The 24,869-nt window shown below is 47.0% G+C and overlaps 8 non-coding genes and 3 pseudogenes across 8 annotated transcripts; 9 read left to right on the top strand and 2 right to left on the bottom strand.

Annotated features, from left to right (window-relative positions):
- The first annotated feature begins 8,403 nt into the window (after positions 1-8,403).
- On the top strand, positions 8,404-8,578 carry LOC132134010 (U2 spliceosomal RNA; annotated as a pseudogene).
- A 352-nt stretch (positions 8,579-8,930) lies between these two features.
- LOC132133993 (U1 spliceosomal RNA) lies at positions 8,931-9,094 on the top strand. The gene has a single exon (XR_009429312.1). It is a non-coding gene; the product is annotated as a U1 spliceosomal RNA (small nuclear RNA).
- Positions 9,095-11,691: 2,597 nt separating this feature from the next.
- On the top strand, positions 11,692-11,882 carry LOC132133997 (U2 spliceosomal RNA). Its single transcript, XR_009429315.1, has one exon. It is a non-coding gene; the product is annotated as a U2 spliceosomal RNA (small nuclear RNA).
- Positions 11,883-11,898: 16 nt separating this feature from the next.
- LOC132133994 (U1 spliceosomal RNA) lies at positions 11,899-12,028 on the bottom strand (annotated as a pseudogene).
- A 352-nt stretch (positions 12,029-12,380) lies between these two features.
- Positions 12,381-12,588, bottom strand: LOC132134007 (U2 spliceosomal RNA; annotated as a pseudogene).
- Positions 12,589-17,426: 4,838 nt separating this feature from the next.
- On the top strand, positions 17,427-17,617 carry LOC132133996 (U2 spliceosomal RNA). The gene has a single exon (XR_009429314.1). It is a non-coding gene; the product is annotated as a U2 spliceosomal RNA (small nuclear RNA).
- Positions 17,618-17,969: 352 nt separating this feature from the next.
- On the top strand, positions 17,970-18,133 carry LOC132133998 (U1 spliceosomal RNA). Its single transcript, XR_009429316.1, has one exon. It is a non-coding gene; the product is annotated as a U1 spliceosomal RNA (small nuclear RNA).
- A 2,058-nt stretch (positions 18,134-20,191) lies between these two features.
- On the top strand, positions 20,192-20,382 carry LOC132133995 (U2 spliceosomal RNA). The gene has a single exon (XR_009429313.1). It is a non-coding gene; the product is annotated as a U2 spliceosomal RNA (small nuclear RNA).
- Positions 20,383-20,734: 352 nt separating this feature from the next.
- On the top strand, positions 20,735-20,898 carry LOC132133991 (U1 spliceosomal RNA). Its single transcript, XR_009429310.1, has one exon. It is a non-coding gene; the product is annotated as a U1 spliceosomal RNA (small nuclear RNA).
- Positions 20,899-22,957: 2,059 nt separating this feature from the next.
- LOC132134002 (U2 spliceosomal RNA) lies at positions 22,958-23,148 on the top strand. The gene has a single exon (XR_009429320.1). It is a non-coding gene; the product is annotated as a U2 spliceosomal RNA (small nuclear RNA).
- A 351-nt stretch (positions 23,149-23,499) lies between these two features.
- On the top strand, positions 23,500-23,663 carry LOC132133986 (U1 spliceosomal RNA). The gene has a single exon (XR_009429306.1). It is a non-coding gene; the product is annotated as a U1 spliceosomal RNA (small nuclear RNA).
- The last annotated feature ends 1,206 nt before the right edge of the window (positions 23,664-24,869 follow it).

Below are 24,869 nucleotides of genomic sequence, written 5' to 3'. Positions count from 1 at the left end.
AGGGCGGTTATGCACTCCTGAGGCATGGCCAAAAACCCAATCTGCCCTCGGTCCGGCTGCAATTCCCCGGAGACCGTCCATCACCTACTCTGGGACCTGTGGGCCAAGACCGGCCCCTTGTATTTCCCGTGCCTAGCAGCAGGTGGGGCCCAGTTCGGGTACCAGCTCGCCATCCTTGGGGTGGGCCGGGGCTTGAAGGACATGACAGCACAGGAATTCACCTCGCTCTTTTTTTGGATGATTATTGACAGTCAGACTCCAGAGAAGCATTCTGTGCTGATCTGGGTGGGACTGGGCCAAGTAGTGTCTTGCCCCTTTTACTAATTCAAACCAATTTGATTCAAAACAATTGCAATATTGTTTTCGCAACAAACATGTATGCATTGCTGAGTCGAACCTTGCAGTAACAGATGATTTTATGCTTTTTCTGCTTATAACTCATGATGACTGAACATCATGAAATTGTGTTTATCTTTGGATAGTAGACTGACACTCAGCTATTACTGAACTGAAGTAAAAAAAAAAAATCACAATGCTTCAATGTTGAAAGACACAAAAGGAGACAATCAGTTCAGGTTTTTAGACAAACACACATATCACGATCCATAACAGTGGTGACAATTTTTCATACTGCAGTGCATGACGGGAGTTTTTACTAAGGTTTTACCCAGCATGCAACATTTTGTTGATTGTCACCACTGTTGAGAGTCATATGCTGGTTCTTGATGTCTGTGTGTGTCTACAGAGTATGGTTTTTCAAATTTTGTATGCTCTTAGTAGATTTAAAATTCACTTAATTTTTTTTCCATAGTGCAGTTTTACTAGGTTGATTATGCCAAACTTAAATAGAGCTAATGTTAATTTGATTGTAATCTGACCACCTATCACATACAGATTAATGTCTTCTCTCTGCTTTACAGCACCTCATGCAATGCTACATAAAGAGATCTAACATGTTAGTCAAGGGTCAAGAGCCCCACTAAAGCAAACACTGATCTCCATTATGGTTGCATCACTTTAACTAATAAAACATCAACATCTGATCCTCTGTAATTCTCAAGAACAGCAGGTGTTCATCATTAATGCACAATCATCACTTAATCACTTAATTATCTCATTAACTTTAACCCTTTGAGGACTTGGGATAAGACTTGAAGACTTGCTTGTGACTTGAAAGTCCCAACTCTGGTAAAAGCTGAATGTCAGTCAACAATCCAAAGAAGACTATCTCATGATGTCCAAGTCAACATGAGTTATAAGCAGAAAAAGCATAAGATCATCTGTTACTACAAGGTTTGATTCAGCAATGCATACATGTTTGTTGCGAAAACAATATTGAAATTGTTTTGAATCAAATTGCTTTGAATTAGTAAAAGGGTCAAGACACTACCTAAAGCAAACCCTGACCACAATTATGGTGGCATAGTGGGGGGTTTTTTTTCAGTTGAAGGCTGTGGCTAAATTCAGTTGTAGTTCTTGTGTTTCTCTTTACTTCAGTGATGTTGATTGTTAACAGCAGAAGTTCATCACTAATGTACAATCATCATTTAATTAGTCACTTAATTATCTTATTAACTTTAACCCTTTGAGGACTTGGATATGACTTGAAGACTTGCTTGTGACTTGAAAGTCCCACCTCTGCTGTCTATTAAATGCCACTCCAATTATGTGATGGCGATTTTAGCGGTGATCACGGAAGCAGCTTTACTGATTAGATGCGCATGATCATATCGTTCGATATATCGCCCAGCCCTAGCCAACAAGCTCAAAATCAGTGGTTAGGAGAAGATTTTAAGGTCGATAAGACATCGGTTTTATTACAAAATTTAGTCAAGGATTTTAAGTTAGTTGACTGTTTTAAACAACTGCATCAAAGAGAGGAGGGCTTCACCTGGTTCAGTGGTGATGGCGCCAGAGCCTCTCGAATTGACTATGTTTTTACAAGGGACTGCCCGCCAACCGATGCAACATTGACCCCTCTCTTTTTTTCTGATCACATGATGCTGTCTTGCACCCTTTCACTTTCCCCGGGTGTGACGGTAGGAGGAGGGATGTGGAAGCTGAACTGTTCCCTATTGGTGGATGAAGAAGTGGTTAGAGAATATAGGGAGCAGTTCAGCCAATGGCAGACCCTCCAAGACTTTTATGAGACACGTGCACAGTGGTGGGAAATGGTAAAGGACTGGACAAGACAGTTTTTTAGGAAGGTAGGGAAAGATAAAAAGAATAGGGAAAAGAGATGCATGATGGGGTTGCAAAAAAGATTACAAAGATATTTTAATCTTTTAAATAATGGTTTTGATTTTAGCCAAGAAATAACAGATGTAAAAAAAGAAATGTCAGTTTTATCTCGTATCCAAAGTAAAGGTGTTATTTTAAGAAGCAAAGAAAGAGAAATAGAGGAAGGTGAAAAGTGTACAAGTTACTTTTTAAAAAGATAATAACAAGGGGAGGGGCAATAACCAGGGTTAAGGTAGGAGGGAGGGATGCAAACACAACAGAAGAGATTTTAAAAAATGTAGAGGGATTTTATGAGGATTTGTATTGTAAAAAAGATGTACACGACGATACGGCAAGGGAAGTTTTAAATTTTTTAGTCAAGTATGTTAATGGCCAAAATAAGTTTTTATCCCAAGATTTTACTATTTTAGAATTACATAAAGCTCTTAAAGGTTTTAAAAAGGGGAAGTCCCCAGGAGCAGATGGACTTCCCCTAGAGTTTTATCTTACTTTTTGGGATATTTTAGCACATGAATTATTGGCTGTTTTTAACAACTTTGAGACTCTTGACAGACTACCCGACAGTTTTAGGATAGGGATAGTGTCTTTACTGTACAAAAAAGGGGACAGGACTGACTTAAAAAATTGGAGACCAATCACGCTTTTAAATTTCGATGGTAAACTTTTTAGTAAGATTTTAGCGACACGCATGTCGACTGTTTTAGAGGACGTGATCCACCCGGATCAAGCTTGTGCTGTGCCCGGAAGAAAGATAACAGACAACCTAGTGCTGATTAGAGACGCCATCTGTTACGCGAGAGACAGAAATATTCGGCTAGTAGTCCTAAATTTAGATTTTGAAAAAGCATTTGATCGAGTCTCGCACCAGTACCTCTTCCAGGTACTGGAGAAAATGGGGTTTCCAGAGAGGTTTATAGCCTGGGTGGGACTGCTGTACAAGGGAATAGTCAGCAAAATTCTAATAAATGGGCATCTTTCCAAAGCTGTGAACATACACAGTGGTGTCCGTCAGGGATGTCCTTTATCTCCTCTTCTGTATGTGGCTTGCATCGAGCCACTGGCACAGATCTTGAGAAGGGACAAATGGATCAAAGGACTGGACGTTCCTGGGACGGGTGGACTGACGGCGACCTGTTCTTTATACATGGACGACGTAACTCTTTTAGCCACGGACGTTTTATCCATACGAAGAGCACTGGACTTGACTGACTGGTACGGTCGGGCCTCGGGCGCCAAACTCAATAGAAACAAGTCCGAGGCCCAGCTCTTCGGGCCGTGGGGAGACGTGGACACAGGAGGACTTGATTTGGTTTTTAAAGACAATGATTTTAAGATTTTAGGCGTAAAATTTGATAAAGACGGAGGTGGATGAGACAACTGGACTGACTTGCTAGGGAAAGCTAGGAAAAGACTGGGGTTTTGGGGACTAAGACAGTTGACAATTGAAGGTAAAATTTTAATTTTTAAATCTGTGATTTTACCTCTGATTTTACTTGTCTGTTCTGTTTTTAGCCCCCCTCGGCGGTTCCTGGTGAGACTGGAGAGGGCGGTGTTTTATTTCCTGTGGGGGTCCAAGTGGGAGCGCCTGAAGAGGGAGACCATCAAGAAAAGGCCAGAGAACGGTGGAAAAGGCCTCCCAGACCCCCACCTGTTTTTAGGCAGCCGCTTCACCGCCCTGCACATTAGTTATGCCATGACCCCATCCAAAGAAAACAAGACGGCTGCAATGGTGCAATTTTGGATGGGGTCTTACCTAAGAACATTGAAAATTTTACCAGTAGACTTGAAAACCCCAGTGTCTTTTAACTTGCCTAAAGAGTACAGTTTTATAAAAAAAATTTTAAAGAAATATCTTTTAGAGAGTGAAGATGTCACCATTTTAACTAAACACAAGTCTCTCATTTCTGTTGTGCAGGACCGGGAACCGGTGAGTCCAGTTCCAGGCCTCACACTAGGTGAGGCCAAACAAGTTTGGAGGAACGCTGCTCACCCCGCTCTCCAGAACAGGCACAAGGATTTATCATGGATGGTGGCTCATGAGATCCTCCCGGTCAGGGCGGTTATGCACTCCTGAGGCATGGCCAAAAACCCAATCTGCCCTCGGTCCGGCTGCAATTCCCCGGAGACCGTCCACCACCTACTCTGGGACCTGTGGGCCAAGACCGGCCCCTTGTATTTCCCGTGCCTACCAGCAGGTGGGGCCCAGTTCGGGTACCAGCTCGCCATCCTTGGGGTGGGCCGGGGCTTGAAGGACATGACAGCACAGGAATTCACCTCGCTCTGGCTCACCCTCAACGTCATCAAGGATGCCATCTGGGCCACCAGAAACCTGCTGGTGGGGAAACGCGTTACGGTAACCCTCCATGCATGTGAGCTAAGATCCAAGATGGCGCCGCACATGGCTGCTTCAGTGCTTGGCTCTCCAGTGTTTGTACTGTTTTTGTTCGTTTTTCCTGTTTTTTGTTTAACAAACACGATCAGTTTCACCAGGGATGAACTGCTGAACATTCGGCAGAACACACCACATGATATTTTTCCGGATTTCTATTATACAGACGTTTTACTGAACATTGTTATCGGAGGAGCAGCGGCGCTGATCAAGCGCTTCAGGACGCGCAGACGGGGAAAGCGAGCGGGAGCGCTCGTCAGACTCAGGAAGCGCGGATTTCGAACGCCGTTGCCTAGCATCCATCTCGCAAATCTCCGCTCTCTACCAAACAAAACGGACGAACTCCTTCTGCTCTCTCGGACAAATAAGGATTTCTCTCACTCTGCTGCTCTGTGTTTCACGGAAACCTGGCTGAATGACGCCATACCGGACAGCGTGCTCCATCTGCCGGGCTTTCAGCTGTTCAGAGCGGACCGCGAAGCAGAATCAATGGGGAAATCGCGCGGCGGCGGGACATGCTTTTACATCAATGAACGGTGGTGTACAGATGTAACTGTATTAAAGAAGATGTGCTGTCCTGATCTAGAAACGCAGTTTATCAACTGCAAGCCGTTCTTTTCGCCACGGGAGTTTCACTCGTTCATTCTGGTTAGTGTTTACATCCCTCCTCAAGCGCACGTGAGCTCAGCTTTACAGAAACTCGCTGATGAGATCACAGAGACAGAACAACAACACCCAGACTCTGTTTTAATCATTCTTGGGGACTTTAATAAAGCCAATCTCTCCCGTGAACTGCCAAAATACAGACAGCATGTTACCTGTCCCACCAGAGACAGTAATATATTGGATCACTGTTACACCACAATAAAGGATGCATTTCACTCTGTTCCACGAGCAGCTTTGGGGCGTTCTGATCACTGTCTGGTTCATCTTATACCGACCTACAAGCAGAAACTTAAATCTGCTAAACCTGTAGTAAAGACTGTGAAGAGATGGACCAGCGAAACAGAGCAGGATTTACAATCTTGTTTTGACATCACAGACTGGAGCGTTTTTGAAGCTGCTACCACCGATCTGGACGAACTCACAGAGACCGTAACATCCTATATTAGTTTCTGTGAGGATATATGCATTCCTACCAGGACTTATTTAACATTCAACAATGATAAGCCATGGTTTACAGTAAAACTCAGACACCTTCGTCAGGCCAAAGAGGATGCCTACAGAAATGGGGACAGGGTCTTGTACAATCAGGCCAGGAACACACTGAACAAAGAGATTAGAGCGGCTAAAAAGACCTACGCTAAAAAGTTGGAAGACCAGTTTACTTCCAACGACTCTACTTCAGTTTGGAGAGGACTGAGAGCCATCACAAACTACAAGACACCATCCCCTTGCACTGAGGCTAATCAACGACTTGCTAACGACCTGAATGAGTTTTATTGTAGATTTGAAACCCCCAACACCCACTCTGACCATCTCCCTACACAACCATTAACACCTCCTGCAATCCCCCTCTCCATACCTCCTGCTCTTCAAATCTGTGAAGATGATGTGCGCCAGGTCTTCAAGAAAAACAAAAGAAGAAAAGCACCAGGCCCAGATGGCGTTACACCAGCCTGTCTGAAAACCTGTGCTGACCAGCTGGCCCCCATCTTTTCACAGATCTTCAACAGATCTCTGGAGTTGTGTGAAGTGCCTTCCTGCTTCAAACGCTCAACCATAATCCCCATTCCAAAGAAACCCAAGATGAAGTCGTTTGAAAAACTGGTTCTGGCTTATCTGAAGGACATCACTGGACCCTTACTGGACCCCCTGCAGTTTGCGTACCGAGCAAACAGGTCCGTGGATGATGCAATCAACATGGCATTGCACTTCATCCTGCAACATCTGGACAAAACAGGGACTTATGTGAGGATCCTGTTTGTGGACTTTAGTTCGGCTTTCAACACCATCATCCCAACAACCCTCCAGACCAAACTGACCCAGCTCTCTGTTCCTAGCTCTATCTGTCAGTGGATCACCAGCTTTCTGACAGATAGGCAACAGTTAGTGAGACTGGGGAAATTCATGTCAAACAACTGCTCCACCAACACTGGTGCCCCTCAGGGATGTGTTCTCTCCCCTCTGCTCTTCTCCCTGTACACCAACGACTGCACCTCTAAAGACCCCTCTGTCAAGCTCCTGAAGTTTGCTGACGACACTACAGTCATCGGCCTCATCCAGGATGGTGACGAGTCTGCTTACAGACAGGAGGTTGAGCAGCTGGCTGTCTGGTGCAGTCTTAACAACCTGGAGCTGAACACGCTCAAAACAGTGGAGATGACTGTGGACTTTAGGAGAAACCCCCCTGCACTTTCCCCACTCACCATCATGAACAGCACTGTGACTGCAGTGGAGTCATTCAGATTCCTGGGAACCACCATCTCTCAGGACCTGAAGTGGGACAATCACATTGGCTCCATTGTGAAAAAAGCCCAACAAAGGTTGTACTTCCTTCGCCAGCTGAGGAAGTTTAACCTGCCACAGGAGCTGCTGAAACAGTTCTACTCAGCCGTCATTGAGTCAGTCCTGTGTACTTCAATTACTGTCTGGTTTGGTTCAGCTACAAAATCAGATATCAGAAGACTACAGAGAACTGTTCGGACTGCTGAAAGGATTATTGGTGCTCCCCTGCCCACCCTTCAAGAACTGTACACATCCAGAGTGAGGAAAAGGACTCAGAAAATCACTCTGGATCCCTCACATCCAAGTCACCCCATCTTTGAACTTTTGCCATCTGGCCGGCGCCTCAGAGCCGCAAATACCAGAACAGCAAGACACAAGAATAGTTTCTTCCCCCAGGCAATCTACCTCATGAACAGTTAAATGTTTCCCACTTAAACTTATGCAAAAATGTGCAATATCCTTATATTTATTTGTTACCCCTCCATCCTAGAACATTCCTGCATCTCACTCAATCCTATTCCATTATCATTTATAGCACAATTGTTTATACACTTATTTATTTGCCAATTTGTAAATCTCCTGTAAATTTTTTTTTTTTTTTTGTCTGTGTGTTGTTGTCTCTGTTTACTGGAAGCTTATGTCACTAAAACAAATTCCTTGTATGTGCAAGCATACTTGGCAATAAAGCTCTTTCTGATTCTGATTCTGATTCTGATTCTGATTCTAAAGGTAACATCAATGCTGCAGGGGTACCGGACGACGATATTCGGACGGGGGGGCCGGGGCCGCACAGAGAAGGTCCCGGCAGGCACCGACCCTGGCTGCCCGTAGATGCACCCTCACCATTCTGGCTACGGGAACAGCGGGCCAGCGGGCCGGAGGAGAGGGGATCTCCGCTGAGCCTGTAAAGCAGCATCTCATGTCCCTGTTCTGGAGAGTGGGGTGAAGACCGACTTGATAAGGACTCACCGCCGGTCTTGCACAACAGATGTTTTTTTTTTATTGGTTTTTATCCAATAAATTGGTTTTTATTGTGTTTTATTAATGAAATTGGTTTTATTAACATGCATATGAGGCTTGTTTGCTTTTTTAAATTTGTATTTTACTTTTGAAACCGATCGCACCTTTTAAACACACCTCAAATATGGACTTTTAAAAACAAGCAAAACACTGTGGTTTAATCAATTTTTTTTTAACAATGGTTGTTTCTTTCATTTTACCATGTGTATTTATTATATATTATATGGCTTGTTTTAATGTGTGCTTGAAAAAAAAATGTGTGTGAAAGTAAAAATGCAAATGGAAAAAATGTAAATGGTGAAAATAAAACTTTTTCGAAAGAAAAAATCTGTTCTTATCAGTTTAATATCTGATACGTCCCCCATCCGGGGACTACATATTAAATGGATTTTTAGATCACGGAGCTGGAGCCGGGGCTTGCTCCGTCCATTCCACGCATCGGCTTGGTATTGCAGTGTCTCTAGGAACGGTGTGTTTTCCCTTTTTCGGGAATGCCATTTATTGTGACGAATAGCAGAGCAAGTAATGAGGTCTGCCTTTGCAGGTCCTGTGGTTTATTGCGGACTCTCTTCTGAGGCACCCCCCTGAGGTGTTGGACTCTTCCACTAACGATGCTCCCACCTGAGGTCTCGGAGTCTTTCACTGACGAGGTGATGTATCGAATTCGGTGTGTTTGGTTAAAGGGAGTCAACTAAAACCAGCGTTGGGAAGCAGTTTCCAGGCCAGTAATGGAAGTCGCCCATCCTTCCTTTGTTGGGGTTTACGGAGGGCTAACCGTTGGTGAGGATGGTAGAGACGCAAATTGTACCTCTGGCTGGCCGCCTGGGTCTTCATACTTACCTGGCAGGGGAGACACCATGATCAAGAAGGCGGTTCACCCAGGGCGAGGCTTGTCCATTGCACTACGGCCATGCTGACCCCTGCGAATTCCCCAAATGTGGGAATCTCGACTGCATAATTTATGGTAGTGGGGGACTGCGTTCGTGCTCTCCCCTGAATTAACTGGTGAAACAAAGCAGAGAGATCTATCTCAGTTACTTTTTAGTTTCAGAATGATGAGTCCTGCCACATGCTGGGTATGTGTTTTGAGCTCATGAAACAAAATCACTTACGCTCTTGAAATATCGGTCCCTGGTGTGTGGTTTAGTTCGAATTTTGCACAGACCTCACTTTGCAAGTCGATTGGATTGACTGCAGCCTAGCTGTAGCTGTCTCCATGTTTGTTTTTCGTTGTGCTTTTTCAAATCATATTAGTTTTTTTCCGCGTACAGCGCCACCTAGTGGCCTGTCGCAGCACCCTTTTACACCTGACCGCTGACTGAGCCCCTGCACAGGTGTGCCGATTTGGGTGAAGGGATCTCACTCCTTCCTGGAGTTATAGCCATTTGAGCCACCTCGGCCACACCACCTTGGCACGTTTTGAGGTCCCCTCGCCAAGGTGAATGGAAATTTCCACTTTTTTTGGATGATTATTGACAGTCAGACTCCAGAGAAGCATTCTGTGCTGATCTGGGTGGGACTGGGCCAAATACCTGCCGCTAGTTTGCAAAAGAAGGTTTTCGACAAAATCCCAAATACCCGAAAATTTCGTCAGAGCGACGAGCCAATCTGAGACCTGCATCTCGTTCGGCTCGAGCCAAGGATTCCGATGACATAAGGCACGTGGCTCTGCGACGAACCGTTTGGGAGTTACGAGCGATGCCGTACTCTCTGTCGCTGCAGAGCCAGCGTCAGGCCGATCGGGGCGAGGCCCGGTGACGTTGCAGACGGGGGAGGGTACTACCATCACACAGCGTTTTAGGTCTCCCAGACTTACCAAAGCCGAGATGGGCATCGTCGTGTCCGGCTTCTTCCCCGCTGCATCAAATCAACATCGCTTCTCGGCCTTTTGGCTAAGATCAGAGGGACGGGGTCGCGATCATCTTCTCTGGAAGGAAATAGACTATTACCGGGCGGTGGTTGTAGTCTCTCCGGACAGGGATATATCTTGGACTTCACCTGTGAACAGCATTTTTTTTCTTGTTTTTCGTCTTTCTTCAGGTTCTTTTTCCAGCTCGCCTAGGAAGGAGAAAAACACTAGCGTTCACAGGTAAAGTGCCCTTTTATTTATTTATTTTGCTGTATTATTATTTAGTGTCCTTTTAAAAGTTTAGTTATTTATTCTATCAGTCTTTTAGACATTTATTGGCTGTTGTACGTATTTTTAAAGGGCTGTTGGTGCCTCCACCATGTCGGCTGCTCGTGCCGGCATGCGGAGGCACCACAGCGTGCGTTTTATGTTTAGAAAAAATGATGATGGAACGTTAATGGGGATGTCCAGACTTGATTTCTCACGGAAACTCGTACAAAAGGTTTTAGGATTTTCAGCAAATGATGTAAATTGCTTATTGACTCTTCCCCAGAACCGTGGTTTTGATTTGAGCTTTAAAAGCGCTGCACTGCTAAATGTTTTCTGGTCTCGTTTTGAAGCGGCAAAAGCCAGTCTTTCCATGTTCACAGTTGAAAAACTGACAGACAATTCCCTGAAAGTGGTAATTGTTCGAATGTTTAATGAAACTGTGAGTGGAGATGACATAGCGATATGGTTGGCGAGATTTTGCTCTGTTCGGGGCCAGCCTGTTAAGGTTTTAGACGAGGACGGCATCTGGAATGGCGCGTGGAGAGTTCCCATTAAACAATGGGAGGATCCACACGGCTTCCAGGGCTTAAGTCAGATTCCTTCTATGATTGTGCTGGGAGAAAACAGAGGCTACATTCATTATCAGGGGATGCCCAAACTGTGCCGTAAATGCAGTCGGTTTGGGCACCTCATAGAGGCATGTCAGGAAACAGTTTGTGGTAAGTGCAAAGAAATTGGGCACATCTATGAAGAATGTACCAATGGCAGAAAGTGCAATCTTTGTGGTGAATCCAACCATCTCTACAGAGACTGCCCTAAATCCTTTGCCAACATATTAAAAGCAAAAATGGCTGCCACCAAAAACCAAACGAGTGAAAAAGAGGCAGTCCCTGAGGTTTTGGAGGGAATTTTGAATACCCAACCAAGCCCAGGGACTGGTCGAGACGGAGCGGAAGGGGCGGGTCAAGGGGTGGAGTCAGACGCGGGTAACGGTCGGGAGGAGGAGACTCCGCCCATCCAATTAGGAAAGCAAAATGTGAGTATGGAAATGGATAAAGCAAGTGAAGAGGAGAAAGAGTCAGATGAATTGACCCCCTCCTCTTTGGAAACTGTACCCGATCTAGACACCGAGCAAAACACTTCAAGCAGTATAGGCGGAATAACTCTAGATTGGTTACCTAATGCTCAGCTGCAGAAAAGACCTGCGGGGTCTCCCTTGTGTCAAACGGAGGAGAAAAAGTTGAGGTCCACCAGCTCAAGTAATGAGGAAGGAGACAGGGTGTGGCCCTCAGCCTCCCCGAATGAGGTTTCGTTTCTGCAAATACAGCTAAGAACATCATCGCCAAAGGAGCCGCAAGAGATTTTCTCTGCGGATCCTAAGGCGGTGGACACCTCCGTTCCTGAACCCAACACTATCACTAGTAAAGAGGAGCGGGTGTCACAAGAGTTTTTTTGATTAAAATGAATAATCAACATCGCTTCTCGGCCTTTTGGCTAAGATCAAGTGTAGTATCTGTTCTTATCAGTTTAATATCTGATACGTCCCCCATCCGGGGACTACATATTAAATGGATTTTTAGATCACGGAGCTGGAGCCGGGGCTTGCTCCGTCCATTCCACGCATCGGCCTGGTATTGCAGTGTCTCCAGGAACGGTGTGCTTTCCCGTTTTCGGGAATGCCATTTATTTGCAGTCGAGATTCCCACATTTGGGGAATTCACAGGGGTCAGCATGGCCGTAGTGCAATGGACAAGCCTCGCCCTGGGTGAACCGCCTTCTTGATCATGGTGTCTCCCCTGCCAGGTAAGTATGAAGACCCAGGCGGCCAGCCAGAGGTACAATTTGCGTCTCTACCATCCTCACCAACGGTTAGCCCTCCGTAAACCCCAACAAAGGAAGGATGGGCGACTTCCATTACTGGCCTGGAAACTGCTTCCCAACGCTGGTTTTAGTTGACTCCCTTTAACCAAACACACCGAATTCGATACATCACCTCGTCAGTGAAAGACTCCGAGACCTCAGGTGGGAGCATCGTTAGTGGAAGAGTCCAACACCTCAGGGGGGTGCCTCAGAAGAGAGTCCGCAATAAACCACAGGACCTGCAAAGGCAGACCTCATTACTTGCTCTGCTATTCGTCACAATAAATGGCATTCCCGAAAAAGGGAAAGCACACCGTTCCTGGAGACATTGCAATACCAGGCCGATGCGTGGAATGGACGGAGCAAGCCCCGGCTCCAGCTCCGTGATCTAAAAATCCATTTAATATGTAGTCCCCGGATGGGGGACGTATCAGATATTAAACTGATAAGAACAGATTTTTTTTTTTTTTTTTTTTTTGACTGGTTTTATTGATATTTAATCAAAAGTGGTACAACAGTACGTCAAGTAATAGATAAAATACAACATATATGTTCACATGCAGGTATGAGTAAAAAAAAATAAAATAAAAAATTAAAAAACAATCGTTCCAATGACGGTTAACACACCACTAAAATCCTGGATCTCCAAGACATGCCTTATGTTAAGATACAGACAAAGTACTTGAAATGACCATAAGGGAAGAAAAAAAAAAAAAAAAAAAAAAGAGGGGTTATAAGGTTACACATTGATGAATTGTTCTTTTACATACATTTTTATTTTCCTTTAAAGTGCTTTCAGTGTGTTTTAAAAGCCAAAATAAAACTATGTAAAAAAAAAAAAAAAAAAAAAAAAAAAAAAAAGGGTTCTCTATTGTGCTTGATCGGGGAGGTAATCTTTCAATTTGGGCCTCTCCCACTCTTCGGTCCCAGGCAATCAAACCCAGCTTCAGTGACCCAGAGGAGATCCGTACTCTCTGGCCCGCTGCTCCCGTAGCCGGAAGTGGTGAAGGTACATCTACGGGCAACCAGGGTCGGTGGTGGCCGGGACTCTCTCAGTGGCAACCCCGGCCCCCGCTCTGAATGATTGGGCGCGGTGCCCCTGCAGCATGTTCTCCACCATCCTTACAGTGGCTTGGAGGGGCACCATCACCCGTTTCCCCACCAGCAGGTTTCTGGCAGTCCAGATTGCATGCTTTATAGCATTCAGGGTGAACCAGAGTGTTGTGAACTGTTTTGATGTTAAATCCTTTATCCTCCGGCCCACCCCTAGGACGGCGAGATTATAGTCCATCTGGACCCCACCCGCTGGCAGGCATGGGAAAACCAGGGGGCCGGTCGCGGTCCACCGGTCCCGTGCAGCACCGCACTCCCAGAGGACGTGCCGCACGGTCTCTTCCTGATTACACCCGAGCCGTGGGCACTTTGCGTTGGCGGCCATGCCGCGGGAGTGCATAACCGCCCTGGTTGGTAGGATCTCATGGGCCACCATCCACATCAGGTCTTTTTGCCGGTTCCAAAGAGCGGGGTGGGCTGCGTTTCTCCACACTGTTTTGGATTCGCTCTCAGTTAGCCCTGGAACTGGGCTCACCTTCTCCCGGTCCTGCACAACAGAGATAATCTTTTTATGGTCTTTTAAAATGTCCACATTTTCTCGTTCTAGGTCATGTTTCTTTAAAAAAAAATTAATAAATGCATATTCTTTTGGCAAGTTAAAAGACACTGGGGTTCTAAGATCTACGGTTAAAATTTTTAGGTAGCGTAAGTACGACCCCATCCAAAACTTCACTATTGCTGCGGTCTTATCACTGGATGGGGCCGTGGCATACTTAAAATGTAATCCTGTAAAATGACTCCCTAAAAAAAGGCTTAGGTCTGGCAGTCCTTTGCCTCCGTTTTCCTTTCTTTTCTTGACTGTTTCTCTCTTTATTCTCTCCCACCTGGATCCCCAGAGAAAATAAAAGACAGCACGTTCCACTGCTAAAATGAAGGACCTGGGGGGGGTAAAAACAGAGCACAACAATAAAAACAGAGGTAAAATCACAGCTTTAAAAACTAAAATCTTTCCCTCCATCGTCAAAGTCCTTAGTCCCCACAAACCCAGTCGCTGTCTTACTTTCCCTAAAGCATTGGTCCAATTACCTTGTCCACCCCCCTCCCTATCAAATTTTATGCCTAGAATTTTTATATTATCATTTCTTAGAGTCACTTCCAGTCCTCCCACGTCTATGTCGCCCCACTGTCCGAAGAGCTGGGCCTCTGACTTGTTTCTGTTTAATTTGGAGCCAGAGGCCCGTCCATAAGAATCTGTAAGTTCCAAAGCTCTTCGGACAGATAAAAAGTCAGTCGTTAAAATTGTCACATCGTCCATGTATAAAACACATTTTGCTATCAAACTTCCTGGTAGCTTAAATCCTGCGATCCGTTGGTCCCTTCTCAAAAGCTGTGCCAATGGCTCAATGCATGCCACATACAAGAGCGGGGATAACGGGCACCCTTGACGGACGCCGCTGTGAATGTTAACAGCTTTTGTTAAATGCCCATTTACAAGAATTTTGCTGGTTATATCATTATACAGCAATCCCACCCATGCTAAAAACCTCCCTGGGAAGCCCATTTTCTCCAGTACCTGCAATAGGTACTGGTGCGAGACCCGATCAAAAGCTTTTTCAAAATCTAAATTTACCACTATTAGGCCAATGTTTCTGTCTCTCGCAAAACAGATGGTGTCTCGGATCAATATCAGACTGTCCGTGATCCTCTTCCCGGGCACAGCACATGCTTGATCCGGGTGGATCACATCCTTTAAAAACAGGGACATGCGTTTAGCTAAAAGCTTGCTAAAAAGTTTGCAATCCCAATTTAAAAGGCTGATTGGTCTCCACGTTTTTAAATCTGTCCTATCTCCTTTTTTATGCAAAAGTGAAACAATTCCTAGTCTAAAACTGTCAGGGAGTCGGTCCAGTCTATCAAAGTCCTTAAAAACCATTAAAAGTTCTGGTGCTAAAATGTCCCAAAATTTTGAATAAAATTCCACGGGAAGGCCATCACTTCCCGGCGACTTACCAGTTTTAAAATCCTTCATACATTTTGTAAGCTCTAAAAGAGTAAAATCTTGGGTTAAAATAGCACGCTCATTATCAATTTTCTTTTCTAAATTTCCCAAAATATTTTCTATGGCTTCCTCTGTTATCTCTTTTTTGTTGTATAAATCTGTATAAAATCTTTCTACTTCTTCTAATATCTCTTCTGTATTTCTGGCTTCCTTCTCCCCCTTTTTTAATTCAGTAATTACCCCTTTATTTGTTAAAATCCTCTTAAAAAAGTATCTTGTGCATTTTTCACCTTCCTCCAGATCTTGTTCCTTACTTCTTAAAATCAACCCTTTGTTTCTTTGTTTTTCCAAATCAGCCATTTCTTTTTTAACCTCATTTAATTCTTCATTAAAATCAAACCCTCCATTAACAAACTTGAAATACCTTTGTAATCTTTTTTGCAGTCCCAACATGCGTCTCTTTTCTTTGTTCTTTTTTCCAATCCCTTTCTTTCTAAAAAACAGTCTCGTCCAGTGTTTCACCATCTCCCACCACTGTGCACGTGAATCGAAAAAGTCTTGGAGGGTCTGCCACTGACTGAATTGCTCCCTGTAGTCACTAACTATCTCCTCATCCTGCAAAAGGGAGCAATTCAGTTTCCAGATCCCTCCACCTACCGTCAATTTTGTGGTGAAGGAAATAGTGCAAGACAGCATAACGTGATCGGAAAAGAATAGGGGTGTTAATATAGCATCAGTCGGCGGGCAATCGCGTACGAAAATGTAGTCAATGCGAGAGGCGTTGGTGCCATCACCACTGACCCAGGTGTAGCCCACCTCTCTTGGATGCAAAGTCTTAAAACAGTCAGTTAATTTAAAATCCTTAACTAAACTTTGCATTAAAACTGATGTCTTATCAAACCTAAAGTCTGCCCCCACCCTCTTCCTATCAGTTTTGGCTAAAACACAGTTAAAATCTCCCCCTACCACTAATGGTACCCTCCCCAGCATGTGGGACTGCAGTTCCTCTAAAAGCTCATACCTATCGTTTTTACCTGTAAAACCATACACATTTAACACCTTAAAATCTCTATCTAAAAAAGTCATATTCGCTAAAATAGCCGCCCATCTCTTACCACCGTGCTCCCCTTCACCAGGATGTGAGGGTTATTTATTAAAATCGCCACTCCATCATTTTTGTTAAAGTTGGACCCGCTCCATATGGAGGGTCCCGGCGTCCATAGCTCCTCCCACCTCCTGTAACTAGATAAAAAGGGTAAGGCACACTCTTGTAGTAAAAAGACATCTGACTTTTGAGATTTTAAAAAGGATAAAATAGTATGTGCTCTGACCATGGACCTCACACTTCTTACATTTATTGTTGAAATTGTGAGGGCCATGGTGAATAAATTAGGTAAAAAGGCATGAGCTTAAAAAGGAACTAAAACATTTTATTTAAAAGACTACAAAGTTCATCTCGTTCGGCTCGAGCCAAGGATTCCGATGACATAAGGCACGTGGCTCTGCGACGAACCGTTTGGGAGTTACGAGCGATGCCGTACTCTCTGTCGCCGCAGAGCCAGCGTCAGGCCGATCGGGGCGAGGCCCGGTGACGTTGCAGACGGGGGAGGGTACTACCATCACACAGCGTTTCAGGTGTTTCCATCTTTGTTTGATGGTCCTTTTACATTTCAATTTTCTTATTTTTCCGCTTACAGCGCCACCTAGTGGCCTGTCGCAGCGCCCTTTTACACCTGACCGCTGACTGAGCCCCTGCACAGGTGTGCCGATTTGGGTGAAGGGATCTCACTCCTTCCTGGAGTTATAGCCATTTGAGCCACCTCGGCCACACCACCTTGGCACGTTTTGAGGTCCCCTCGCCAAGGTGAATGGAATTTCCACTTTTTTTGGATGATTATTGACAGTCAGACTCCAGAGAAGCATTCTGTGCTGATCTGGGCGGGACTGGGCCAAATACCTGCCGCTAGTTTGCAAAAGAATGTTTTCGACAAAATCCCAAATACCCGAAAATTTCGTCAGAGCGACGAGCCAATCTGAGACCTGCATCTCGTTCGGCTCGAGCCAAGGATTCCGATGACATAAAGCACGTGGCTTTGCGACGAACCGTTTGGGAGTTACGAGCGATGCCGTACTCTCTGTCGCCGCAGAGCCAGCGTCAGGCCGATCGGGGCGAGGCCCGGTGACGTTGCAGACGGGGGAGGGTACTACCATCACACAGCGTTTCAGGTCTCCCAGACTTACCAAAGCCGAGATGGGCATCGTCGTGTCCGGCTTCTTCCCCGCTGCATCAAATCAACATCGCTTCTCGGCCTTTTGGCTAAGATCAAGTGTAGTATCTGTTCTTATCAGTTTAATATCTGATACGTCCCCCATCCGGGGACTACATATTAAATGGATTTTTAGATCACGGAGCTGGAGCCGGGGCTTGCTCCGTCCATTCCACGCATCGGCCTGGTATTGCAGTGTCTCCAGGAACGGTGTGCTTTCCCGTTTTCGGGAATGCCATTTATTGTGACGAATAGCAGTGCAAGTAATGAGGTCTGCCTTTGCAGGTCCTGTGGTTTATTGCGGACTCTCTTCTGAGGCACCCCCCTGAGGTGTTGGACTCTTCCACTAACGATGCTCCCACCTGAGGTCTCGGAGTCTTTCACTGACGAGGTGATGTATCTAATTCGGTGTGTTTGGTTAAAGGGAGTCAACTAAAACCAGCGTTGGGAAGCAGTTTCCAGGCCAGTAATGGAAGTCGCCCATCCTTCCTTTGTTGGGGTTTACGGAGGGCTAACCGTTGGTGAGGATGGTAGAGACGCAAATTGTACCTCTGGCTGGCCGCCTGGGTCTTCATACTTACCTGGCAGGGGAGACACCATGATCAAGAAGGCGGTTCACCCAGGGCGAGGCTTGTCCATTGCACTACGGCCATGCTGACCCCTGCGAATTCCCCAAATGTGGGAATCTCGACTGCATAATTTATGGTAGTGGGGGACTGCGTTCGCGCTCTCCCCTGAAATAACTGGTGAAACAAAGCAGAAAGATCTATCTCAGTTACTCTTTAGTTTCAGAATGATGAGCCCTGCCACATGCTGGGTATGTGTTTTGAGCTCATGAAACAAAATCACTTACGCTCTTGAAATATCGGTCCCTGGTGTGTGGTTTAGTTCGAATTTTGCACAGACCTCACTTTGCAAGTCGATTGGATTGACTGCAGCCTAGCTGTAGCTGTCTCCATGTTTGTTTTTCGTTGTGCTTTTTCAAATCATATTAGGTCTTTTCCGCTTACAGCGCCACCTAGTGGCCTGTCGCAGCGCCCTTTTACACCTGACCGCTGACTGAGCCCCTGCACAGGTGTGCCGATTTGGGTGAAGGGATCTCACTCCTTCCTGGAGTTATAGCCATTTGAGCCACCTCGGCCACACCACCTTGGCACGTTTTGAGGTCCCCTCGCCAAGGTGAATGGAAATTTCCACTTTTTTTGGATGATTATTGACAGTCAGACTCCAGAGAAGCATTCTGTGCTGATCTGGGTGGGACTGGGCCAAATACCTGCCGCTAGTTTGCAAAAGAAGGTTTTCGACAAAATCCCAAATACCCGAAAATTTCGTCAGAGCGACGAGCCAATCTGAGACCTGCGTCTCGTTCGGCTCGAGCCAAGGATTCCGATGACATAAGGCACGTGGCTCTGCGACGAACCGTTTGGGAGTTACGAGCGATGCCGTACTCTCTGTCGCCGCAGAGCCAGCGTCAGGCCGATCGGGGCGAGGCCCGGTGACGTTGCAGACGGGGGAGGGTACTACCATCACACAGCGTTTCAGGTGTTTCCATCTTTGTTTGATGGTCCTTTTACATTTCAATTTTTTATTTTTCCGCTTACAGCGCCACCTAGTGGCCTGTCGCAGCGCCCTTTTACACCTGACCGCTGACTGAGCCCCTGCACAGGTGTGCCGATTTGGGTGAAGGGATCTCACTCCTTCCTGGAGTTATAGCCATTTGAGCCACCTCGGCCACACCACCTTGGCACGTTTTGAGGTCCCCTCGCCAAGGTGAATGGAAATTTCCACTTTTTTTGGATGATTATTGACAGTCAGACTCCAGAGAAGCATTCTGTGCTGATCTGGGTGGGACTGGGCCAAATACCTGCCGCTAGTTTGCAAAAGAAGGTTTTCGACAAAATCCCAAATACCCGAAAATTTCGTCAGAGCGACGAGCCAATCTGAGACCTGCATCTCGTTCGGCTCGAGCCAAGGATTCCGATGACATAAGGCACGTGGCTTTGCGACGAACCGTTTGGGAGTTACGAGCGATGCCGTACTCTCTGTCGCCGCAGAGCCAGCGTCAGGCCGATCGGGGCGAGGCCCGGTGACGTTGCAGACGGGGGAGGGTACTACCATCACACAGCGTTTCAGGTGTTTCCATCTTTGTTTGATGGTCCTTTTACATTTCATTTTTCTTATTTTTCCGCTTACAGCGCCACCTAGTGGCCTGTCGCAGCGCCCTTTTACACCTGACCGCTGACTGAGCCCCTGCACAGGTGTGCCGATTTGGGTGAAGGGATCTCACTCCTTCCTGGAGTTATAGCCATTTGAGCCACCTCGGCCACACCACCTTGGCACGTTTTGAGGTCCCCTCGCCAAGGTGAATGGAATTTCCACTTTTTTTGGATGATTATTGACAGTCAGACTCCAGAGAAGCATTCTGTGCTGATCTGGGCGGGACTGGGCCAAATACCTGCCGCTAGTTTGCAAAAGAAGGTTTTCGACAAAATCCCAAATACCCGAAAATTTCGTCAGAGCGACGAGCCAATCTGAGACCTGCATCTCGTTCGGCTCGAGCCAAGGATTCCGATGACATAAAGCACGTGGCTTTGCGACGAACCGTTTGGGAGTTACGAGCGATGCCGTACTCTCTGTCGCCGCAGAGCCAGCGTCAGGCCAATCGGGGCGAGGCCCGGTGACGTTGCAGACGGGGGAGGGTACTACCATCACACAGCGTTTCAGGTCTCCCAGACTTACCAAAGCCGAGATGGGCATCGTCGTGTCCGGCTTCTTCCCCGCTGCATCAAATCAACATCGCTTCTCGGCCTTTTGGCTAAGATCAAGTGTAGTATCTGTTCTTATCAGTTTAATATCTGATACGTCCCCCATCCGGGGACTACATATTAAATGGATTTTTAGATCACGGAGCTGGAGCCGGGGCTTGCTCCGTCCATTCCACGCATCGGCCTGGTATTGCAGTGTCTCCAGGAACGGTGTGCTTTCCCGTTTTCGGGAATGCCATTTATTGTGACGAATAGCAGTGCAAGTAATGAGGTCTGCCTTTGCAGGTCCTGTGGTTTATTGCGGACTCTCTTCTGAGGCACCCCCCTGAGGTGTTGGACTCTTCCACTAACGATGCTCCCACCTGAGGTCTCGGAGTCTTTCACTGACGAGGTGATGTATCGAATTCGGTGTGTTTGGTTAAAGGGAGTCAACTAAAACCAGCGTTGGGAAGCAGTTTCCAGGCCAGTAATGGAAGTCGCCCATCCTTCCTTTGTTGGGGTTTACGGAGGGCTAACCGTTGGTGAGGATGGTAGAGACGCAAATTGTACCTCTGGCTGGCCGCCTGGGTCTTCATACTTACCTGGCAGGGGAGACACCATGATCAAGAAGGCGGTTCACCCAGGGCGAGGCTTGTCCATTGCACTACGGCCATGCTGACCCCTGCGAATTCCCCAAATGTGGGAATCTCGACTGCATAATTTATGGTAGTGGGGGAATGCGTTCGCGCTCTCCCCTGAATTAACTGGTGAAACAAAGCAGAAAGATCTATCTCAGTTACTCTTTAGTTTCAGAATGATGAGCCCTGCCACATGCTGGGTATGTGTTTTGAGCTCATGAAACAAAATCACTTACGCTCTTGAAATATCGGTCCCTGGTGTGTGGTTTAGTTCGAATTTTGCACAGACCTCACTTTGCAAGTCGATTGGATTGACTGCAGCCTAGCTGTAGCTGTCTCCATGTTTGTTTTTCGTTGTGCTTTTTCAAATCATATTAGGTCTTTTCCGCTTACAGCGCCACCTAGTGGCCTGTCGCAGCGCCCTTTTACACCTGACCGCTGACTGAGCCCCTGCACAGGTGTGCCGATTTGGGTGAAGGGATCTCACTCCTTCCTGGAGTTATAGCCATTTGAGCCACCTCGGCCACACCACCTTGGCACGTTTTGAGGTCCCCTCGCCAAGGTGAATGGAAATTTCCACTTTTTTTGGATGATTATTGACAGTCAGACTCCAGAGAAGCATTCTGTGCTGATCTGGGTGGGACTGGGCCAAATACCTGCCGCTAGTTTGCAAAAGAAGGTTTTCGACAAAATCCCAAATACCCGAAAATTTCATCAGAGCGACGAGCCAATCTGAGACCTGCATCTCGTTCGGCTCGAGCCAAGGATTCCGATGACATAAGGCACGTGGCTTTGCGACGAACCGTTTGGGAGTTACGAGCGATGCCGTACTCTCTGTCGCTGCAGAGCCAGCGTCAGGCCGATCGGGGCGAGGCCCGGTGACGTTGCAGACGGGGGAGGGTACTACCATCACACAGCGTTTCAGGTGTTTCCATCTTTGTTTGATGGTCCTTTTACATTTCATTTTTCTTATTTTTCCGCTTACAGCGCCACCTAGTGGCCTGTCGCAGCGCCCTTTTACACCTGACCGCTGACTGAGCCCCTGCACAGGTGTGCCGATTTGGGTGAAGGGATCTCACTCCTTCCTGGAGTTATAGCCATTTGAGCCACCTCGGCCACACCACCTTGGCACGTTTTGAGGTCCCCTCGCCAAGGTGAATGGAAATTTCCACTTTTTTTGGATGATTATTGACAGTCAGACTCCAGAGAAGCATTCTGTGCTGATCTGGGTGGGACTGGGCCAAATACCTGCCGCTAGTTTGCAAAAGAAGGTTTTCGACAAAATCCCAAATACCCGAAAATTTAGTCAGAGCGACGAGCCAATCTGAGACCTGCATCTCGTTCGGCTCGAGCCAAGGATTCCGATGACATAAGGCACGTGGCTCTGCGACGAACCGTTTGGGAGTTACGAGCGATGCCGTACTCTCTGTCGCCGCAGAGCCAGCGTCAGGCCGATCGGGGCGAGGCCCGGTGACGTTGCAGACGGGGGAGGGTACTACCATCACACAGCGTTTCAGGTGTTTCCATCTTTGTTTGATGGTCCTTTTACATTTCAATTTTCTTATTTTTCCGCTTACAGCGCCACCTAGTGGCCTGTCGCAGCGCCCTTTTACACCTGACCGCTGACTGAGCCCCTGCACAGGTGTGCCGATTTGGGTGAAGGGATCTCACTCCTTCCTGGAGTTATAGCCATTTGAGCCACCTCGGCCACACCACCTTGGCACGTTTTGAGGTCCCCTCGCCAGGGTGAATGGAATTTCCACTTTTTTTGGATGATTATTGACAGTCAGACTCCAGAGAAGCATTCTGTGCTGATCTGGGCGGGACTGGGCCAAATACCTGCCGCTAGTTTGCAAAAGAAGGTTTTCGACAAAATCCCAAATACCCGAAAATTTCGTCAGAGCGACGAGCCAATCTGAGACCTGCATCTCGTTCGGCTCGAGCCAAGGATTCCGATGACATAAAGCACGTGGCTTTGCGACGAACCGTTTGGGAGTTACGAGCGATGCCGTACTCTCTGTCGCCGCAGAGCCAGCGTCAGGCCGATCGGGGCGAGGCCCGGTGACGTTGCAGACGGGGGAGGGTACTACCATCACACAGCGTTTCAGGTCTCCCAGACTTACCAAAGCCGAGATGGGCATCGTCGTGTCCGGCTTCTTCCCCGCTGCATCAAATCAACACCGCTTCTCGGCCTTTTGGCTAAGATCAAGTGTAGTATCTGTTCTTATCAGTTTAATATCTGATACGTCCCCCATCCGGGGACTACATATTAAATGGATTTTTAGATCACGGAGCTTGAGCCGGGGCTTGCTCCGTCCATTCCACGCATCGGCCTGGTATTGCAGTGTCTCCAGGAACGGTGTGCTTTCCCGTTTTCGGGAATGCCATTTATTGTGACGAATAGCAGTGCAAGTAATGAGGTCTGCCTTTGCAGGTCCTGTGGTTTATTGCGGACTCTCTTCTGAGGCACCCCCTGAGGTGTTGGACTCTTCCACTAACGATGCTCCCACCTGAGGTCTCGGAGTCTTTCACTGATGAGGTGATGTATCGAATTCGGTGTGTTTGGTTAAAGGGAGTCAACTAAAACCAGCGTTGGGAAGCAGTTTCCAGGCCAGTAATGGAAGTCGCCCATCCTTCCTTTGTTGGGGTTTACGGAGGGCTAACCGTTGGTGAGGATGGTAGAGACGCAAATTCTACCTCTGGCTGGCCGCCTGGGTCTTCATACTTACCTGGCAGGGGAGACACCATGATCAAGAAGGCGGTTCACCCAGGGCGAGGCTTGTCCATTGCACTACGGCCATGCTGACCCCTGCGAATTCCCCAAATGTGGGAATCTCGACTGCATAATTTATGGTAGTGGGGGACTGCGTTCGCGCTCTCCCCTGAATTAACTGGTGAAACAAAGCAGAAAGATCTATCTCAGTTACTCTTTAGTTTCAGAATGATGAGCCCTGCCACATGCTGGGTATGTGTTTTGAGCTCATGAAACAAAATCACTTACGCTCTTGAAATATCGGTCCCTGGTGTGTGGTTTAGTTCGAATTTTGCACAGACCTCACTTTGCAAGTCGATTGGATTGACTGCAGCCTAGCTGTAGCTGTCTCCATGTTTGTTTTTCGTTGTGCTTTTTCAAATCATATTAGGTCTTTTCCGCTTACAGCGCCACCTAGTGGCCTGTCGCAGCGCCCTTTTACACCTGACCGCTGACTGAGCCCCTGCACAGGTGTGCCGATTTGGGTGAAGGGATCTCACTCCTTCCTGGAGTTATAGCCATTTGAGCCACCTCGGCCACACCACCTTGGCACGTTTTGAGGTCCCCTCGCCAAGGTAAATGGAAATTTCCACTTTTTTTGGATGATTATTGACAGTCAGACTCCAGAGAAGCATTCTGTGCTGATCTGGGTGGGACTGGGCCAAATACCTGCCGCTAGTTTGCAAAAGAAGGTTTTCGACAAAATCCCAAATACCCGAAAATTTCGTCAGAGCGACGAGCCAATCTGAGAACTGCATCTCGTTCGGCTCGAGCCAAGGATTCCGATGACATGAGGCACGTGGCTCTGCGACGAACCGTTTGGGAGTTACGAGCGATGCCGTACTCTCTGTCGCCGCAGAGCCAGCGTCAGGCCGATCGGGGCGAGGCCCGGTGACGTTGCAGACGGGGGAGGGTACTACCATCACACAGCGTTTCAGGTGTTTCCATCTTTGTTTGATGGTCCTTTTACATTTCATTTTTCTTATTTTTCCGCTTACAGCGCCACCTAGTGGCCTGTCGCAGCGCCCTTTTACACCTGACCGCTGACTGAGCCCCTGCACAGGTGTGCCGATTTGGGTGAAGGGATCTCACTCCTTCCTGGAGTTATAGCCATTTGAGCCACCTCGGCCACACCACCTTGGCACGTTTTGAGGTCCCCTCGCCAAGGTGAATGGAATTTCTACTTTTTTTGGATGATTATTGACAGTCAGACTCCAGAGAAGCATTCTGTGCTGATCTGGGCGGGACTGGGCCAAATACCTGCCGCTAGTTTGCAAAAGAAGGTTTTCGACAAAATCCCAAATACCCGAAAATTTCGTCAGAGCGACGAGCCAATCTG

Source organism: Carassius carassius, unplaced genomic scaffold (genome assembly GCF_963082965.1).
Source record: "Carassius carassius unplaced genomic scaffold, fCarCar2.1 SCAFFOLD_128, whole genome shotgun sequence".
Lineage (NCBI taxonomy): Eukaryota > Metazoa > Chordata > Actinopteri > Cypriniformes > Cyprinidae > Carassius > Carassius carassius.
This window is presented reverse-complemented; position numbering and strand designations above follow the sequence as displayed.